The sequence below is a fragment of the Pomacea canaliculata genome, linkage group LG14, assembly GCF_003073045.1.
Source record: "Pomacea canaliculata isolate SZHN2017 linkage group LG14, ASM307304v1, whole genome shotgun sequence".
NCBI lineage: Eukaryota > Metazoa > Mollusca > Gastropoda > Architaenioglossa > Ampullariidae > Pomacea > Pomacea canaliculata.
Genome location: NC_037603.1, coordinates 9,130,631 through 9,144,435, shown reverse-complemented (window position 1 = coordinate 9,144,435; position 13,805 = coordinate 9,130,631). Strand labels below are relative to the sequence as shown.

Below are 13,805 nucleotides of genomic sequence, written 5' to 3'. Positions count from 1 at the left end.
TGCTGTCCTCTACCTGTACCTCTCTTGTCCTCTACCTGTACCTCTGTTGTAAGACAGCAGACTGTGCATCAACTCACATGGCAGTGAGACTTGTTTTCAACTATATCCACACAGCTGTGCATCGTGACATGGTCACGTGACTATGTGGCAGTCCACTTTAATTACTAAAAGTGACTGATGGACAGTTGTGTCCCAGTCTGCCGATGCGAACTATTAACTGGTATTTCCATGAACATGTAGACTACATAGCAAGTGGATAGTTTGACTTTCTTTGCAAAGCTAGGGTTAGCTGTCTGTACGCCAGTCTCGTTGTGAGCCTTTCATCTCCAGTTGAACAGCACCTCAGTCTGCATCACGGACTGTATACGGGTGGCTACTCTTGTACAGAGGAGGGGGACTGACAGGGGGAGATGACTCGAGTCCCAGCTGGAGGAGGAGGAGGCAGAGGTGGACCACGCTCTCACAGGCATGACGACTGCTTCATCTGTCTTATCACATGTAAATGTTTATCACATGTATCTGACGTCAACAAGAGAATAAAGTCCTTGTATCTGACGTCAACAAGAGAATAAAGTCCTTGTATCTGACGTCAACAAGAGAATAAAGTCCTTGTATCTGACGTCAACAAGAGAATAAAGTCCTTGTATCTGACGTCAACAAGAGAATAAAGTCCTTGTATCTGACGTCAACAAGAGAATAAAGTCCTTGTATCTGACGTCAACAAGAGAATAAAGTCCTTGTATCTGACGTCAACAAGAGAATAAAGTCCTTGTATCTGACGTCAACAAGAGAATAAAGTCCTTGTATCTGACGTCAACAAGAGAATAAAGAAAGCGATTTCCAGCAGCTTCTGTCCTTCAGCCCGCTGAGTACTGCCGGCAGTCTCAAGCTACCACCACTCACTAGACAGAAAGTCACCAGACTTGTCATCTTGTCCTAAACACAGAAAGTCACCAGACTTGTCATCTTGTCCTAAACACAGAAAGTCACCAGACTTGTCATCTTGTCCTAATCACAGAAAGTCACCAGACTTGTCATCTTGTCCTAATCACAGAAAGTCACCAGACTTGTCATCTTGTCCTAATCACAGAAAGTCACCAGACTTGTCATCTTGTCCTAATCACAGAGAGTCAATAAACGTGTCTTACAGAAGGTCAACAGGTTTGTCACACACATTCACGACTGTTCGCAGCATATCGCCGGGGAGCTAACCCTGGCAAACGGGACCAGTATGATCATCATTTTTTCTAAGCCTCAACATTTCTCGGTCCCCTGAAGACAGAGTAGGGACTGCCTCCCTCTCTGTTGACAGAATGTAGATTCCCTGGTTTCCTGACCTGCGACAGTTCGCCTTGCCTTGCCATCAAGCAGGCTGGTGTGAATCCTTGCCCGTCACTCAGTCCCACACTCTACATTGTCCACTGCTTCCAAAGATCAAAGCAAGAAGTTCAAATGAGAAGTATGGAAAAAGATTTTATTGTATTTTGTTTAAGGGGTTTTGTTTGTTTGTGTCACAAGTAAGCAAGTAGCCAGCGCCAGTCTGGGAGGTTTGCGAATGAAGGCCTGAAAATGCGTGCGCACTCTGCACCCGGAGTCAACCCTGTCAACGACAACCCTGGGTTGATGGAAGAGAAACCCGCGCTGCCTCCTGGGCTGCTGGCTGCTGCTCACCTCACTTTGCGACTAATTCTTTCTTTTAGTGAAGAAGCGCTCTTGTGTCTCCCACTGATTGAACACGCACACACTGAGTAGTGGGTGCACGGGGGAGAGGTAGTCACCGAGTGCTTTAATTAAGACAAGATGTGACAAAAAGAGTGCAGGATGAGACATATTTACTTCTGCAGCTAGATCGTAATTTGAAATCCGGTTAAATGCCGGATCAGTCTTTGAAAAGCCACCTCGCACCTTAAATTGCTTTATCGATCGCGTGAAGATGGATTTTTCTGTCAGACCGTCAGGACTACAGCTTCCACCTCATTTCTGGTTTCCATAGTGTTAATTTTTTTCAAACGGAAATGGCCAGGTTTTGAAAGTGATAGCCGCTGTATCCCCGGCCCGTTGTTTCCCCCGCCTGCCTTGTCGCCTGATTGTCACGACAGATCGTATGGAAGCTTGCCCGCTTCTCGCCAAAGTTTGCTTTAGATTTAGTCGCTCGACGCAGACTCCGTGGTCGTAAGTTTCGATTATAACTGACCTGACCCGTGGAGGCTCGGCTCGCCGCCATTCCTGTTACGTGATAATAACGGCGCCGTGCGAGCCTCTACGCCCTGGCGCTGGCTGCGCCTCCCTGACAGGCCTCGCCGCCTCGCGCTCAATGGCCGCCGACGTTGACACTGCGCATGCTCGGCTGCAGCCGGAAGTAGTATGGACTGCAGACTCGCTTTCTTTTCGCTTTTCAGCGCAGACTTGTGTTTGTAGACTGTGTGTCTGCAGGCAGCAGCTTTGTAGCGCTTTGCTTACCTGGCGATTGTGTCACCTACATTGTTCCTTGTCCGTCGTGATCAGCGGATGTGTGCGGCGAGAGCGCGAGGTGAGTAGCTCGGCCTGTCGGTGTGCTGGCCCCGCGTCTGGGTGGCGCGATGTCTGGTCTGTCTGTCGGTCTCTCTGTGTCTTTTCTGTGTCGCCAGCCGCCGTCGAGACGGAAACTGCAACAGTTTACCGCACTGGGAATTGCACTGCGCCAGACACCCGCGCCTTGACTCCACGCCGCTGACCTTTGTCCTGTACAGACGTACAAGCGATCGTCGGTCTCCATAGTGTATTATTTAGTGCTGGCCTCCGGCTGACAGTTGTGACCTCGCTCGCCAAACTTCGTGGTAGATGACTACATCATTTTTGAGACAGACTAGGGAAACGAGGACATGCTTTGAGAGTGAATCACAAGGCAAAGATTTCCACTGCTCCGCAGCTTGATGTTTTTTGTAGGGGGTTTTGCGTTCTTATTGTTTACTTGCTGTGGGCGACAGGAATGTATTGTGGTACTTACACGATGAGTCTTACAGCCACGACTTGCGACGCAGCCCCAGTCCACAGCTAGGTTAGTGCGCATTTCGCTCTCATAACAGCTCTGTTGAACAGTTGTGGGTCACACAAGCAGCTCAACTCCCTTGTTTGTTTGACCTGATTTAAAGTCAAAATGGTGTCTTTTTCGTCTTTCCAGGATACATCTTTGACATACTATGTGCAGTAGGTTTGTTACTTTGCTCTACTAATTATAAGAGAAGCAGCTAATCTATGATTAAGTCTTTAAAAGTTAAAATATTTACTTATTTCAAAGGATAGAAGGGGTAAGAGCATGATGATCGAATACATTTAAATACTTCATGATTTTATATCAGTTGTGATGGCCTATTACACTTTTACAAACATCTTGTATATTGTTGACTCAGAAATGAACATGTGATTCTTTTATTGTGTAGCCTATCATTGGATCTTATTGGGTGACAAGGTGGCAGCCTTCACAAGGGTTAGTAGAAAATAGAAAGATTAGCGTGATGAGGAAGTAGAAGCAGAGTTCACCCCCAGATTGAAATACAAGGAAAATTGCCCGCAGGTCTCAGTTTCTTTTTTTAAATTCAATTCACTGTATGACTCAGTACAGCTGCCATCCGCTCCAATAGGGAAGAGAAAGAGGAAGAGAGATACTGTAGGGTGGGTGGAGGTGCTTTTCACACTCTAAAGGGAGAAAACTGACATTATCTGAATGTCCTGCATCAGGTAAAGTGAAAGTTTCTGTTTCCCACAATTTGAAAGCAGACCTTTGTGTATTTGACCTTTGTGAATAGCAGTGTAGCTTAGCTATAAATGCTACTGGGACTGAGTGGAGAAGATAGCGGAGGGGATAATAGGAGACATCCAATGACTAGAAATGTTGCAAAATTTGAATTTTCTTCTAATTAATACATGCAAGTAGACATGTTCATTGTTACTTTCAAATCATTGGTATTTATTGCTGACTGATCATCAAAAATCAGTGAAAAGTTGTTAGTACTGGGGAGTTTATAACTGACTAACAAATAAGCATGCATTCTGGCAGGTACGTACATAAATAAGCAAATATATTCAGATCCAGCCATGCCTTTATATACTCATGAACACATGGGTGATATACTTTTAGATCGTGATCATAACTGAACTCAGAGATAAAATGTAGACTGAAAATGAAAGTAACATTTCTGACTAGCAATCATGTATTTATTGTGCCATATTTTACATTTATTTTATACAGCCTTTTCAACACTGAGAGGAAGCATTTTAAAGCTGTTTTTTTCCAGTGAACTATGTATGATCTGTTTATAATACATTAAAATCTCACCATCAAATCATGTCTATACTGAGAGGGGTCTTATTAGGGAAGTTAACCCATCTACTTTCATTTCATGAACCATAACTTCGGATATCTACAAATTCAAGTTCATTTATTTAACTGTTGTAATCAAAGCTCATCTTTTTCTTGTTTTTGCTCTGTCGTGCTTATTCCTCTAATTTTGCTCTTTATTGAAGATTTATAGGGTAAATAACTCTTCTGATAATTGATCAACACACATGTGCCATGGTATACATATGCTCTCTCAAATTGTGCTATTTATAGTTTTTAAACATGATATCTGTATTTAAAAAGTTGCACAAAGAGTTCATACCAAGATTCACATTTTTATAACAACATGAATTCTGCGAATGGTTGTTAATCAACTCATATGTTGGAGGAAACAAAGAAATAATAAATGAACAGGGCTTGGTCATTTTGACTAGAAACCATATTGTTAGTTGTATGTCACGCTGGGTTAGCATGTTTGTCATAATAGAGATGATGTTTATGTAGCAAAGTACATCAAAAATTTGAGTTGATGTTGTGGAAGGTCTTTACTGTATGTAGCACATTTATTCGAGCAGTGGCTGCCGCTCTTTAGTAGCATTCCATAATGTGCTGCCACTTTATTTGTGTGTGTAAGAGAGAGCATCAGTGTACACATTCGCCCACTTTGTACTTACTCACTGCTGTTCTTAGCATAAGGAGTGGTGCTTGTCGTTGTGGGCAGATGGGGTCATGGACTTGTCTTCACAAACGGGTTTTGCAGGTTTTTCCCCCTGTACGTTTTCCTTCATTTCATGGCAGCTATAAACACCGGAGTGCTTGCTGAGCCACTAATTCCCAGGCAAACAGGTTTATGAAGTAAAACTGCATTATGTTCTGCTGTCTTTTGAAAGAGTATTTACATTTTATTTGCAGGGATCCAAAACACTTAGGATTGTTCTGTGTAGGATGCAGTGTGACATTTTCTGCAATGTTTTTTTTTCTGTGGTTTGAAGGAGTGTTCTTGCTTACAATTGTTTAGTTGACTGTACCTGCACATTCACACAGGTGTTTGCTGTTGTGGGGAGGGGGAAAGCTGAGGAGAGCTTCTCCAGGTTCCTTGTAAAGGTGAAGGGAGTGTTTTACCCGGCAGTCTTATCTTACCTGCAGCTATCACAATCTTACCTGTGTTGACAAGAGAAAAAAATGGAGGAAGCTTGGTATCAGACCTTGCAACAAAGGTGTCTTGCGCTGTGAGTCATGCACAAGGCGAGGTTTAGTGAGGCAAAGGTAGAGGTCAGGCCATTGGTGTGTGCATGCTTGTCCAAGTGTGCACACCATTAATGTTGTGGACAGGAAGGTGGGGGATTTAAATGCATGCTTTAGGAGACACAGCCACTTTGCAAGGTTGGGAAGGGATGGTTCAACGATTTTTAGTTGTTATTCAATTTGTTTTTTCTCATGTTGCTTAAGCCATGTCATGGTCGGTCCATGTACACTCTGATGTCAGGCTTGATCAGTCTTGTCCTAGAACTTGTTCTGGTGGTTGAGGTGAACACTGCGTTCGAAGCAGAGACGAACATGAGAGATTTAAATTTATTTAAACTTGTGAATGCTTCATTACTCATAGACATGGATTATATGATCATGTGGATTATAATTATAGGCTGGCATGCATATGAACTGTGAACTTAAGATGTGGTGAAATATCTAGTCTAGGTGTGTTTTAAATGTCAGACTATGGCATTACTACATCATATACTCATGTATCTACTGAGATGCATGCTGCATACAGGATATTGCATCATGTCACTTCTGGGTCTCATCATTTAGTCTTTTGCAAAACAGAATTGATGTTTTATAACATTTTGCATCACAGAGATTTGCTTAACAGAGCAAAGTTGGTTTTTTTTTCATCTTCATGAGTTGGTAACATCAGTTCCGTTTCACAAAAGTATAAATGATGGGACCCAGTAGAAGTCACATGATGCAACGCATGTCTGTGTACTTATCTGTTTCCTGCTGTCAACTGTAATCATCGTGTGACCTTTAGCCCTTGCTCTTTGACATAGTGGCAGTCAGAAGTGCACAGTCAATATCCTGGTTGCAGTCTCTTCAAGAACTCATTACAAAAATACAGGTCAGCTGCAGATTTGCTAGATCATTCCAGTATGTGACGCTTCGTATCTAAAATTCTTCTGTGATGAACCTTTAGCTAATAGCATTAAAAATAAACAAGCATCTGCAGAATGGACAAGAGAAGGCACAAATATCCCAAGAAATAACCCAGAATGGAAATCACATAAAAGATTTGGCTGGATAGCCACACAACTCTTGTATATGATTACAAATGATGCTTCAATGAAACAAAAAATAGAAAGATGCACAGGATTATTTTGCCTGTTCTTGTGGGTAGATGTATCGGTGTTGCCAGCATGCCAGGTGATATGTTTCACAGAGAGCAGTAGGTTGTACCTTGTGGCCACCTCACACAGTCTAACATATCTGTGATCACTAAACCTATGATTTATAAATCGAATGCTTATGATTTTATTTATTAATGGTTTGATGATGTTAGAACACTGTGCAGTTTTGCTCGCAGTGTACAGGTGTCTTGGCTGATGCTTACTTTGACAGTGTTTTTGTATAGAAGGCATTTTTCTAGAAAGCATGACAAGCCATACCTAGCAGCTCAGTTGTTTAAGAAAACATTTGCAGCCGACATGTTCCTGAAGCTTCTGTGTGTTGTGCGTAATGTGTTTAGTCACAATGCTCAGTTCCTACATCTACAATAAGTATCAAGATGAAGAGTTATTTATTTTTCTGTGATTTAGCTAAGGATTGTTACCGATGGTATTGTAAGACCTCATGTCAGACTGTCGGTGCACAGTAAGTGATAGTTATCACAGTAGGTGATGGCTATCATAAGACCTCAGGTGCAAGTCTGTTCATAGTGAGGGGAAGACAAGGGTAGAATGTGAAACTCGCAGCTCTGGCATGCCTGGTGTCTTTGTAAAGGGATGGAATCTGCATTTTAAAAAATAAAAGGTGATTTCTGCAAGTTTCCATCAGGCTGGGCTGAAGCTGGTATTTGATTGTTTTATCATTGTGTTAATTTTGCCACTTCTAGAGAATTCTATATTTATGCTGACATACAGCAGTGATATGTTGATGTAGAGATGGTATGTAGAAGTGGTGGAGACAATGATCCCGTGCTTGTGACTATCCCTTTAGAACGGATACCAAGGATAGGTTCATTTAGCAAGCTTTTCGGGACAGCTGGGACAGTCTTCAACAAATTCTCAAATTGTTTATGGGACTGCATGGTGCCAGTGAGTGTGGCATTATCCTGATTCAGCACATTGAGAAGCATTAGGCTGTGGTGGTTGAGTGGCTTCACCTTGTGACTGGCCAGAGTCCAGGGCCATCGTGTAGCCTTCTCCTTGAACAGCTTCAGGGCTTTGTGCAGGTGCTTATACTGAATGGGTTAGGCCAGTGATGCACAACCTTTTTCGGCCTGCGGGCCATATCCATTTCGGACAGCCGTGTCGCATGCCACTTCACCGCAAAAATACAAAAAAAATAAAAAAAAGAGAGCAGATACCATTTTTTATTAGAAACAAGTTGTACTTACCATTAATTATGTGGTAATTAGTGGGATATTTGAAGTTGTTTTCCCGAAACCAACTTCAGAATGTCCGGCCTCATCGTAGAGACACCAAGTCGGAGCACTGAATCGAAATGTTCGTCCATCGAAAAAAAGATTGCGAGACGCCCCTACGTGGGGATAAATACTTCTTCTTCCTTTTTTTTCATTTTTTTAAGGTCTTCTTTTATTACTAACATGCCGATTTCCTGCACTGTGGGGAGAAGTTTCGCGGGCCGGATGGCACCGCGTTGCGGGCCGGATATGGCCCGCGGGCCGTAGGTTGTGCATCCCTGGGTTAGGCTATAAAAGTATGTGGTTAATGTGACTGCATGTCGGCGGTGCGGTGCGGCTAGCAGGGACTGCAGTGGGTCTGCTTTATCATGGAGTGATGAGTGAAGGGTGTAACGGCTGACACACAGCATGGACTACTTGTTAGTGATATTTTCCTGAACTGGTCTCGCCTGATAATGTGTGTTCATGAGCCATTAATGCCTTGCGGCAGGCTTTGAATAGTTTCTGAGTAGGTAGTGCATGTTTCTGGCATATTATGAAGTTCAGTGTGTCTTTCCTATGATTATTTATTTATGAGAAATCTGTAGGTATTGTTATCAATTTGTTGGTCTCTATTTGATTATGTTCTTTTTTCAAAGTCATTTCCCAAATGCTGCTCATGTTTTATGATGGTTTAATGCCCCCATTAACGTCCTGCTGACTTAAGTATTTAGCAGGAATGCCCGCTGACTTTCATTTTATTAGTGCAGGGGATCATCCCTACAAAGTGTAGCTGGACCACCTGGCCCTGTGTTTCTGACATCATGGGAAAGATATTACAATCCAACACGCTCGGCCAAAGCGTAGCTGTCAGTTACCCAGCACCACGGAAAATGAATGGGCCATTACAATGGCCTTAATGCAGACACATCTCTATTGTGATCTCGTTATTTAGTCATACTTTGCTGACTTCATTGCCTATTGTACTTTGCTAGTTGAAGTGCTACCTTTGTAATCTGCTAATGGTTAGCAACGTGTCTAGCTAATGAAGTCTTTTACCTGACATCATCCTGGCCAGCTCACCAGCCTGCTAGAGGCTGCACATTACTCTGCATCAGCTCTGTTGAAACCAGTGATCCAGTCAAGACTTTTATTTGAAGGCTTTTAGAGCACTAGATAGTGGTTGAAATTGTGAACCTTCCTTGTGGGCATCCTTCTGGAAGTTGAGGCACTTAGCTACAGACTAATGTACTATAGGCTGCAAACTAGTGGACTATAGGTTTCAGGCTGAGCTAAGTTAGTGGCTGCGGCTAGTGTACTATAGGTTTCAGGCTAAGCTAGTGTGTTATTACCTACAGACTAGTGTACTGCAGGCTGCAGACCACTACCAATGATGTCACCGACATGCTAGTAAAGCGGCGCATCAGGCGGTGCAGTAGCCGTCACGGTTGACTGCCCAGTGTTCGTGCAGCACCGTGTCCATTGTGGGTGCACATATCAGGAGGGGGACACTAGCCTGGCTCACACACACAGACCACGGCTCCCCCAGTCCTGCAAGCTGTGTCGGAAGGCTCTCCTGTCGGCGTGACGTCAGTGAGCAGGTGCCGAGTCCTCCCCTCGTGGGGTGGGGTTGGGTGGTAAGGGATGGCAAGCCTATGTTGAGGGTCGCGCACCCACGCTGGCACACTTAGTGAATGCTGCTCACATGTGCGGAAGGCCACTTACGGTCTTGGACCTCCCCCTCCCTCTCGGTCGCCTTCCCGGACACGACGATTCCGGCCACCACCACCACCACCCCCCCATGTGACAAATCTCAGAGAAGGAGGGGGTTGATGGGGGTGTCCCAGTAGCGCGCCCTTTCTGTGTTTGAGGCTGATTGCCCCCCTCCTTGCTGCTGCTGCCGCCTGTCAGCGGGTGTTAGTGGAGCGGGAGGCGGGCTGCTGGAGTGCACTGTTGACACTAGGGTTTGTCAGCACCCTGCTCCTCAAGTCGCCCTGACCTGCACACCGCACTACCCTACACCACCGCGCACACCAACACTCCTGCTGCAGGAAGAGGCTTGATTACTGGAGCGGGAGGGGAGGGGAGGTCTTCCCAGAAATGCAATCCGGCATTTTAGGTGGGTTTCTCCCACCCCTACCCCTACCCCGTGTTGGCGCACTGCACGCAGACTGTGGGCTTCTTGCTCTTGGCCGGCAGTAAATATTGTTTTGTATGGAGATGTCTGTCGTGCTCTCTCACCCCCACCTACTCTTCCCCCCAGTCTGTGAGCACAAAGGTGTAGACACTCAAGCAAGCTTGGTGCAAGCGTCGTGTAGACAAAGGTGTAGACACCAAAGCAAACTGTCTTTGTGAGAGTCGTGTAGACATGTAGACAAAGTTGTAGACACCAAAGCAAACTGTCTTTGTGAGAGTCGTGTAGACAAACGTGTAGACATGTAGACAAAGTTGTAGACACCAAAGCAAACTGTCTTTGTGAGAGTCGTGTAGACAAAGGTGTAGACACCAAAGCAAACTGTCTTTGTGAGAGTCGTGTAGACACTATAGCAAGTTAGGTGCAAAAGCAAGGTGTAGACACTTGTGTCGTTGCACTTGTCAGTCCGGTAGCAACCCTTGTTTGTGAGTAGGTGGTGGACAGGATGTGAGAGGGTTAGTGGAGGTGGAGGGCAGTGCACTATCATTGCGTCTTGCTGGTGAGCCGCTGACTGTGCAAGTGTGGGGTGAGAGTGTGGGGGGTCGGACGGAAGGGCAGGGAGCGGCGCGGCCTGAGGGGTGAGGGTGTGTGTGTTGGGGGGGGGGAGGCATTGAAGTTGAGCGGGCTGCTCGCCGTGGAGACTGGATGACTCAATCACATGATTTCTTTTTGAAAGACTGCAGTCTCGCCAGATAAGGCCGCCTTGAGGACTGGTGGGCCGCGCGCGCACCTCCCGACCCCACAGCCTGCAGCCTTGGCCAGCGGGGTCCATGTCTCTGACCACGTGATCGGACGGCGGCGACACCAGCGCCATCCGACGGCGCACTGGACGTCATCTCCGCGATTTGCTGCTGTCTGCCTCGTCACGAGGAAAAATGCGCGGGGGGGGGAGAGGGGGAGTGCACAGCTTACCTGCCCCTTACAGCTGACCTTGTCCCGGTGCCAGTCGTCGCTCGAAGACTCGAGGTGTCTGTCGTCGTCGTCAGGTGTCCTGGTGTCAGTCGTCGTCGTCAGGTGTCCTGGTGACCAGGGGTAGCGGAAGTGGACAGTCAACACCAACAACACATCACACAAGATTACATCTCCCCCACCACCGCTAGATGCGCGCGCAGACACAAGGACGTGGTCATTGTTGTCCTGACAGCAAGTTGTTGTGGCAGTCCGTCAGACGTTTGCTGTCAGTGCCATCGTGGTGTTCATGTCACTGATGCCTTGTGGCGTGTTGTTGACGTGGCTGTAGCATTCCACGATGTACATGTCATCAAGTGCTCTCCTGGAGGTGGTGGTGAGTGACCACTGAGCGTGCACAACTCGCTACAATACACTTTGTTGTTGTGTGGTCTACAGTTGTGTGCAGATGAGGCAGTATCCGGGGTGGGAGGGTTAACAACAGGTTAACATAGTTGTACTGGATGGAGACCCTGACGGTTGATGCTGGAAGTCTACGTGGCAATGTTGGAAGTGCTGCCTGGTGGTCATGCTGGTCTAGAGATAGAGGTGCGACATTATTGGTCTCAAAACGTTCTCTGGCTGGAAAACACCCCCCTCCCCTGTTCCCGTAACCCCCAGAAAGAGGGGTGCAGTTCTAGCACGGAGGTGAGGCTTTCAGTTGTTTACCTTTGTTGTATCTGTGGAGGTGGAGACTGGTGTAGGTCAGGGACAGCTTACCTGGCAGACTGCAGCAGTAGTGCAATTAGCGACAGTCATGCAGCCACTTACACGCCTTGTCTCCCCTTTATCCTCCTTGTCGCCTCCCTTACCCCATCCCACCACTGGGTATGGTGGACCACTCAGACAGCACAACCGGCGTTCAGTCCCCTAGCTCCTGTGATTCTGAGTAACTGGCCGCCCAGCCCTGACATGGGCTATCAGTGGTGCACAGTGACATGGGCTATCAGTGGGCTATCACACCCGTAAATTGTCACGTGGTCAGGTGTGAACATAGAATATATAGACTGCAGACTGTCACCTTGTCAGGTGTGAACATATAATATATAGACTGCAGACTGTCACGTGGTCAGGTGTGAACATATAATATATAGACTGCAGACTGTCACCTTGTCAGGTGTGAACATAGAATACATAGACACACAAACTGTCACGTTCTTAGGTGTGAACATATAGACTACACTCGCAGGCTGTCACGCTGTCAGGTATAAAGCCATAGAGGCATAGACCACAGTCCACAGGATGTCACGCTGCCATAAACCACAGTGTCACAGGATGTCACGCTGTATGATGTCACGTCCTATTATACAGATAAGGAGGAGCAGGCCAGATGGCCGGCGTCTAAGGAGTGGGTCGGTAACTTTGGCAGTTTCGTCAGTTGTCTGGACGAGTTTAGTCACTCAGGGCAGGCAGTCCCGTTAATACTTCTTTGTGGCTAACAACGGTCCCCGCAATCCTGGCGTCACGAAAGGGTCATTTCAGGTCATTCCAGTCCCCAGTGACACCCGGAAGAAGGGATGAGAGGTCAGGTGGGTTGAGGGAAGGTCAGTGAAGGCAGTCGACACGTGACCACCACGCTTGCTCCTAAACATTTCGTTACAGTCCTTGATGCTAGGCTTGACCACGTGGTCGACAGTCGGGATTTGGCACGTCATGCCACTCTGTGTGACGAGCCGAGTGATTGGAAGGGGGAGGGGTTGTGTGGGTCATATGCACACCAGTCACACAAACAGGGGGTCGCGGGTATGTCGTTCTCCATTCTGACGGGCGGGGCAGGGAGGTTGGGATGGGGTCTGGCAAGAGAGCGGTTTGTCACTTCCACCCCACACCCCAGCTCCTCCCCCCCCCTTTGTACAAGACTTGTTTCACGGGAATAAATCACTTGTTTGATATCGTGTGAGATATTGATTAGATACATTAGGCGTACTGTAAATTAGTGTAGACACTCCAGGGTGGTGCACACGGCGCTAAGGATAGTCGCAGGTCACGTGACGGGACTTTGCTATACCAGGGTGGCCAGGGCTTACCTTCTACTGGTTTCTTGCAGTAGCAGCGGGAAGGTGGGGTACAGCAGGCACCTCACCCCACACCCTATCCTCTACCCACCCCTCAACAAAAGTTAACGGGAGGGAGTGCAAGAGTTGTCCCCCCCCCCTCACACACACACGACTTGCGGAGTATCGGTAGCCACCTGGCGGATAGTGACAGAACCTTGTCATCATTCCCTTGTTCCTAGGTAAGAGAGGGATGTGGGAGGCGAAAACTGGAGGAGAGAGTAACCGCCCGTCTGACCTCTTGTGTTGCAGAGTTGTCCTTCCTTTCCCTGCCTGCTTCTACAAGTGAACGCTAGTCGCTGCTGCAGTCGAGCCTGGTGAGTACAGTGCACTTCTCTCTCTTGACTTGTAGACGTCAGTGGACATGCATGTCACGAGTACGTGACGTAGTAATAGAGGTGTGCATGCATGTCAGAAGTACGTCACAGAGTACTATAAATGTGTATACATGTCAGAAGGACGTCACAGTGTACTATAAATGTGTATACATGTCAGAAGTACGTCACAGAGTACTATAAATGTGTATACATGTCAGAAGTACGTCACAGAGTAATATAAATGTGTATACATGTCAGAAGGACGTCACAGAGTACTATAAATGTGTATACATGTCAGAAGGACGTCACAGTGTACTATAAATGTGTATACATGTCAGAAGGACGTCACAGAGTACTA

The 13,805-nt window shown here is 46.5% G+C and overlaps 1 protein-coding gene across 14 annotated transcripts in view; it reads left to right on the top strand.

Annotated features, from left to right (window-relative positions):
* The window catches only part of LOC112555864 (muscleblind-like protein 2a), a 110,942-nt gene that overhangs the window by 31,522 nt on the left and 65,615 nt on the right, over positions 1-13,805 (top strand). For 6 of the 14 annotated variants that reach the window (XM_025224424.1, XM_025224422.1, XM_025224421.1 and 3 more), the window contains exons 1-2: positions 2,342-2,530; positions 13,383-13,447. The gene's annotated coding sequence lies outside the window, so the exon portion shown is untranslated. The other 8 variants (XM_025224428.1, XM_025224427.1, XM_025224425.1 and 5 more) reach the window with 7 other exon arrangements.